The sequence below is a fragment of the Pinus tabuliformis genome, chromosome 7 (genome assembly GCF_031772625.1).
Source record: "Pinus tabuliformis cultivar Carrire ecotype Pingquan chromosome 7, CPIR1, whole genome shotgun sequence".
NCBI lineage: Eukaryota > Viridiplantae > Streptophyta > Pinopsida > Pinales > Pinaceae > Pinus > Pinus tabuliformis.
This window is the reverse complement of record NC_142293.1, coordinates 1,330,686,034-1,330,693,225: the sequence shown is the minus strand read 5'-3', so window position 1 is coordinate 1,330,693,225 and position 7,192 is coordinate 1,330,686,034. Positions and strand designations below refer to the sequence as shown.

Genomic DNA, 7,192 nt, shown 5'->3' with positions numbered 1-7,192 from the left:
TTTTGGATAGACTAAATATGTTTGAGCAACCATCAACATCTAGGACTGTGTCAACTGAAGCGGCTACGGTAGAGCTTCCTGCTGCCATTCCTACAATGTTTGTTGGTATACCATCTGTCCAGGCTAGTTATCAACCACCAGCTGGAGTCCACTCAGGGACTGTTTCGATGACATGGACTATTCCTATTTCTTCATCTGGAATCTCATTTGGTATTTATTATGTTGAAACTCAACAAATTGATCATGTATGTCATTATCAATTTCGGCAGTCAAGTCTTCAAATACTGATCTATCCTTTAAGAACTGGATTGCCACCATATGGGGGGCAGTATGCCTTTTCATTGTTCCCTCTTGGAGAACAACCATATGAGAGCTTACAACAAAATTTAGGTCAAAATTGGAATTACATCTAGTGGTTGGGTACCAATACTACCTCAAGAACCAAGGGTTGTATATTCAATGCAACCGATTCAACTTGTGTCGAATATTCCCACTATACCTGCTATTGTGACTATATCGCAAATACAAGCACTACCTGTTGTGTGTCAACCTCAAGTCTCTCAGGTTGCAATACAACAGCCTCTTGTCTCTGCGGCTCAATCACAACCTCAGGTTAGTGCCTCCTTACCTGGAATGACTCAGGCTCAAAAAGGTACCATCACTCTGCATCTTGGTCAATCATCCAGTATTGGGCAATAGTAAATGGTCCAACAACCATGGCTGGTACAATATCAACAACTGCAATTCCAACAAACATACTAAGGACCTGAGCAACAAGGCTTTGTAGGTAATGGACAACCCCATTTTCAAAATGGTTATCAACATCCATACTATAATAATTATTCCCATAAACCTGATCAAAATTATCAGCATCAGATACATTATGCTGGTATGCAAAAACCTACTACTCAGGCGATTCCATCTTATCATGGGTATGCTTCACCAAACCTGAATCAACAGTTGCCTTTTGTAGCAACTCTAGAATTACCAAATCTGAATCGGCTAATGAATGATCCAATTGCTTACGCCCCTTGGTGGCCAGTGATTCCTCATAAACTTCCCTCTGATATTCCTAAATTCAATGGAAATATAGGTGAAGATCCATCGAATAATATAATGACCTTCCATTTATGGTGCTCATCTAACACCCTGAATGATGATTCGATTAGACTTCACCTTTTTCAATGAACAATAACTGGTCTGGTAGTAAAATGGTATATTGAATTTCCTAGAGCCTCGTTTGATAACTTCATCACCCTTGCCATGAATTTTCTAACCCACTTTCAGTTACCCATAATGTATGAAACAGGAACAAAACTCCTTACCAACTTTAAACAGACAACAACCACTCACATATCTGATCATATTCATGAGTGGCGGCGTCGTCGTCGAATGGTAAAGATGTATTTTCCTGATCAGCTTTTAGCTGAATGGTTTATAAAGTCATTATTTCCCTCTATTACAGAGGATGTGGCTAAGGGAGGAGTTGTCACTAAAGAGCAAGTCATTGCTCATGCACAATATTTAGACTTGATCTATACAAAGTTTGGCACGCTCTATGACAAAATTCCTGATACTCCTAGACCGGAATTTTCCGTTTCCCCCTCTTAAATCAAACAGGGACTCTCATGCCACCGATGGCATGATCGATACGACAAGAACAAAAACTACAAAGGCTACATCTAAAAAATCCCTTGCAATTTCTAGTTGAAAAGAAAATGAATAATCTATTGCCTCGAAGGTTGATGTCATGTCATCTGACAAGGGTAAAGAACTAAAGCAACCAGGAGGCAAGAAGAAAGGGAAAAAAGAGAAAGAAGAAACAGGAAGATTCAACTCCTGAGAAATCTTCTGGAAACCCTACTGGGCAAAAGAAACCTAATTAGCCATGTTTCATATGTGATGATGACCATTATACGAGAGATTGTCCACGTCGTGCTGAGGTCACAAAGTTTTTAAAGACTTCAAATACCTCAGCGGTATTGACTGATCCATTTCCAAACCCAGAAACTAATCTCGTTGCTACTGATCATGCTTCCCCATACCAGGTGCTTATGCTATCCATCTCGAAACAGCAAAATGATGCTTTGATATCAACAAGGAATAAATATTATGGGAATCCACAATCGTCGAATAACAAGGCTACAGATCAACCCAGTATTTCGACAACAACTTCGTTGGAAGTTGTTCCACCCATCATTCCTAACTTAACTATAAAACCACCAAAGGAAGTAGTACATAAATCAACATTTAATCCTTGTGCCTGAGCAGCATAGAATTATAATATAGTGGAGGATCTGGCACAATTTCCATCCGCTATGTCGACACTTGAAGTACTACGGAATTTCCCCTCCCAAAAGAAGGCTTTGTTATTAGCGATAGGTGGGATAGATCTGGCGGATTCCAATATGGTGGCCTTTAATCATAAAGGATATGAACCTCAGTTACCGGCCCAACTCGCTTTCCTTATACAAGTAAAATCCCTCAACAAAACTGTTCATCGAACAATCATAGATGAGGGGGCATCTACCTATATTATGTCAATGAGTTGCTAGAAAACTTTAGGCTTGCCACCCTTGCCACGATCATCAACGAAATTAAAAGCGTTCAATGGAAGAACATACATGCCATATGGGATATTAATTAACTTGCAAGTTGAACTGGGGGACAAGACAGTAGAAATTGAAGTCGAGGTCATTGATGGAAACCTTGACTACAATATCCTACTGGGCAAGCCCTGGATTTATGCTATGGTTGCTATTGTGTCAACATATTTTAGAAAGATTTCATTTCCCTTTCGAGGTGGAATTACAAGAATTGACCAACTAACCTTTTTCTCCAGCAGTTCGCAAGTTACTGGAAGCATTCCATTGATCCATGGAAGTTTTAAATCGCTTCAAAACATCGGAGTAGGTCTCCTAAAAGACCCTTCCTTAATGGGTACTTTTGCCCTCCCGCCTTCGAGTAATATGGTGGAAGTGGGAACAGTGGAAACTTGTCACATGATATCTTCTACATCAACAAAGATTAAGAAGAACTTTGACCATTTTGAAAGTGTGGATCATCGCCAGGTGTTGCTCCCGAACCCTATAGAATTTTTGTAGCAATCAATTTTTTGGCCATGGGCGGTGAACCCAAATCAACACTCAGCAAGTGTTTGGATAGATAGGTCTCTAGAGTATGACACCTCTTCCAATCCTTGGTCTCATGTACATTCTACAGACGAATGAATCATTCAGTCAATGATGATAGGAGAGGCACCATGGGAATATTACCGCCATCATTCCCAACTTCAAGATAACAACGAAGATTATTCTAGAGACCTTAATCATCCTTCAGTTTTTGATTTTCTATCAAATACTGTAAATACGGTGGATTCCGAGAGAAATCTGTCCAATATTGAAGAAACTATTGCCATTAATATCTCGAACAAACCTAATTTTGTAGAGAATATACATGTTGGCAAATCTTGTTCTCCTTCAGAACTGGAAATATACTACTCTCTCTTTTGTGAATTTAGAGACGTCTTTGCATGGTCATATGAAGAAATTCTAGGCATTGACTCGAGTATTGTTGAACATGAAATAAAGATGTATCCAGATGTCAAACTAGTAAGACAATGAATTTGACCGATTCACCGGAAGAAAGCTTCCGCCATTAAGGTAGAAGTTGAAAAACTTTTGCATGCTAGTTTCATTTACCCTGTTCCTCTCATTGATTGGGTATCAAATATTGTTTCTGTGATGAAAAAGCAAGGAATTATTATAGTGTGCATCGACTATAGGGATCTAAATCAAGATTGTCCAAAGGACAACTATCCAACACCCTTTATCGACCAGATAATTGATGAATGTGCTGGATGCAAAATATTTTCATTTATGGATGGATTTTCCGGATACAATCAAATCAATGTCCGCCCACAGGACTAGTCAAAGACTGCATTTATATGTCCATGGAGCACATTCACATACTGTAAACTACCTTTCGGTTTGAAGAATGCAGGGGCAACCTTTCAGAGGGCAATGAACTATGCCTTCTGTTATCACTGAAAATTCTAATGCCAAAATTTCTCAGACTAGCTTGAGGACAAAGCACATAAATCCTTTTATCAGATTCGCAGCGCAACATGTTTTAGGTGATTTCGTAGCGCATAATTCATATTGCGCTACGAAATTTGGAATTTGCTTGAATCCATAGCCAATATTTCGCAACCGACAAAGCACCATATCAGAAAGTCTACCTAGTAATTCTATTGGGTTTTTCTTTGGATCAACACCACCAGACAACCATGGGGAACAATGGCATCCTCAAAGCTTGCATCTTCTCCTCATGGATCATGTCTTGGCAGTGGCAGTTTTGCTGGAAGTAATTCACCAGTTCGGTCCATACCAAAGTCTTTTCATCCTTTTCAGCATCCAAGTCATGAACTTTTGTGTCAGTAAGTATGGGTGAAAAAAGTGGTCTGAGATTGCAAAGCATTGGAAGATACCGTGAAAGGTGGCACAACCATCTAAATCCAGCAATAAATAAAGATGCCTGGAGCTTAGAGGAAGAGTTGTCACTCATCCGTGCTCACCAAATATATGGGAACAAATGGGTTGAATTGGCCAAGTTTCTACCAGGAGGGATAGACAATGCGATAAAGAATCATTGGAACAGCTCAATAAAAAAGAAGCTGGATTCATATCTGGCATCTGGTCTTGTGAAACAGTTTCCTGGTTTGACTGTTCCAAAGCCTACAGTAGGGTCTGCCTCCTCAACAGGAGGGTCATTTAATGAAGTTCAAGGAGGAGCAGATTTGGAAGAAATATCTGAATGTAGTCAATAATCAACTTCTTCTCGTTGTCATTTATCTGGCTCAACTGTGGGGTCTTCTTCATCATCTGTGCAAGTGGGACTTGAAAGATCAGAAATGTGAAAGGATCCATGCAGACCTAATGTAAGAGAAGCTGTGAATATATGTCAAAAGGCTGGTGAAGGTTCGCATGGTGACTGGTGATAACATTTACACAACAAAAGCTCTTTCCAGGCCTTCAATGCTGGAAGGTGAGGAAACTGCTAGAGCCATTCGGTTTGTCAACACACCCCTGTATGTTGTTCATGTGATGAGCATTGATGCCCTTGATGAAATTGTTAGGGCTCGTAAATCCGGTCAAAGGGTAATAGGAGAGCCAGTAGTTTCTGGTTTAGTCCTCGATGATTCTAAACTTTGGGATCCTGACTTCAGGATTGTTGCCCAATACGTGATGAGCCCACCAATAAGGTCGTCTGGACACAACCAAGCCCTTCAGGCTGCTCTTTCAATAGGGCTTTTACAGTTGGTAGGAACAGATCACTGCTCATTCAACTCAACACAAAAAGAAGCCGGGTTAAATGATTTTCGAAAAATTCCAAACGGTGTAAATGGCATTGAAGAAAGGATGCACTGAATTTGGGATAAAATGGTGAACTCTCGTCAAATATCAGTCATGGATTATGTTCGTATCACTAGCACAGAGTTGAATCGAGCTTAATAAAACCTCTACATATTTTGTGTGAAGTTCTGTGCAAAGGCCTTAAGATGCCAGACGAAGCCTCAAAACGGTATGCTATCATTGAAGGTAGAAATTTTCGCAGCTATACTGAGGAAAGGAGGTCATGTCGTGGTATAGAGATTCCAGATGTTGCCCATGTGATAAATTTTGACATGCCTTCAAACATTGAGATGTACACACATCGAGTTGGGCGTACTGGACGTGCTGGCAAGACCGGGGTGACAACAACGGCACCCCTTACAGATGACAGCTGGCGGATAAAGATCCTCACTAGTCAATGAGCATGATATGGAAAGCGGACAATTTATGGCTACCTTGCCAAACCATCAGATATGATCCGGATTAAGCCATCCATAAGTAAATTGTCAATTGAGAGCTACATGAAAAAGGTCTTGGAACCCATGAAGAGGAGACACAAGTTCATCTATATGATCAGTTAGTGTGAGATGATAAATGCTTTATTTAGTTCGACTGATGAAGGAAAGATTCACCAATCAAATTGAATTAGAAGAAGGTGAACTAGTTGAGCAGAGTTGGGAATGTTGGTCAGATGATCCAAATCATGGCCAAAAGACTGCAATTGATATTAACAAGGACGGAAAAGATACTACAGATCATACAATTCAGAGAGGTTGCACCACAGCATCAAAACATTAAAAGAGCACGTGGTGATTCAAATCATAGTCAAAGAGATGCAATCTTATGCAAAGATAGCTAATGATAGATATAGTCGCCATCTGGAACGTGTGCATAGCTATTTGGATGCGCCTAGCCGTCCTTATGGTGGAGTTTCTGGTTCAAAACGTCCATATTCTGCTCTAGATGATGTTCCTAGGTATGCAGAACCAGATTTAAGGCACTCGAGGGCACGCCTAGACTACGACGTTAGTGCTGGTGCTCCGCTCTATGGAGGCACCGGTTATGGCCGGCTTGGAAGAGCGCCCCAATCAGGTTACAGTGGTCAGCAATCTTATGGCTTATATGACACTCATCAAGCTGGCGCACTTGGAGGTGCGGTAGTTGGTGGAATTTACTCTCCAGGCTACGGCACCAGTTCTTTGCCAGGCAGGACTGATATTGGAGGTGGTTCGTATTCTTCTCTGTATGAAAGCTGGAGATCAGGCAGTGGATATCTGTTGGGCCGTGGCTCAAGAGGATATTACTAGAATATGAGTTTTTATGACAAGAGGCACTAGTCGGCCTAGGCTGGAGTAGATCTATATGCCTCTAGATCAATTATTTGGGTATCTTATGACCGGGCACAAGGAGAGATTATGCCTCATTGCATGGAGCTTCAGCTATCTGCCTTGAGTGGCATCTTTGCCATACGAGATTTTATATCTCATGGCTATGACAGATATCTTAAGGTTGCGATAGTAATGCAGTATTAGATTGAACATGTCTGATTTATGATATTAAGGATAGTTCTTTTGGAAGTGAGGGAGAATCTAGAGAAGATTCAACAAATGATTTTTGTTATAAGCTGGGGTTTGTGTTAAACCTTCTTCAAAGTTCATTGATGCATGTAAAGAAAACCTGCTCAGCGATATCAACTGTAAAAATGTTCTTGACAGGCTCCAAGATACATCATTGTATCGGTTACCAAAGTCTTTTAGAAGTCTGGATGTTTGAAAAAATATTGCGAATGTTTCCAAGCA

The 7,192-nt window shown here is 40.5% G+C and overlaps 2 pseudogenes; both read left to right on the top strand.

Annotated features, from left to right (window-relative positions):
* Window positions 1–4,444: 4,444 nt before the first annotated feature.
* LOC149252484 (transcription factor MYB3R-1 pseudogene) lies at window positions 4,445–4,828 on the top strand (annotated as a pseudogene).
* A 157-nt stretch (window positions 4,829–4,985) lies between these two features.
* Window positions 4,986–5,429, top strand: LOC149252483 (dihydropyrimidinase pseudogene; annotated as a pseudogene).
* The last annotated feature ends 1,763 nt before the right edge of the window (window positions 5,430–7,192 follow it).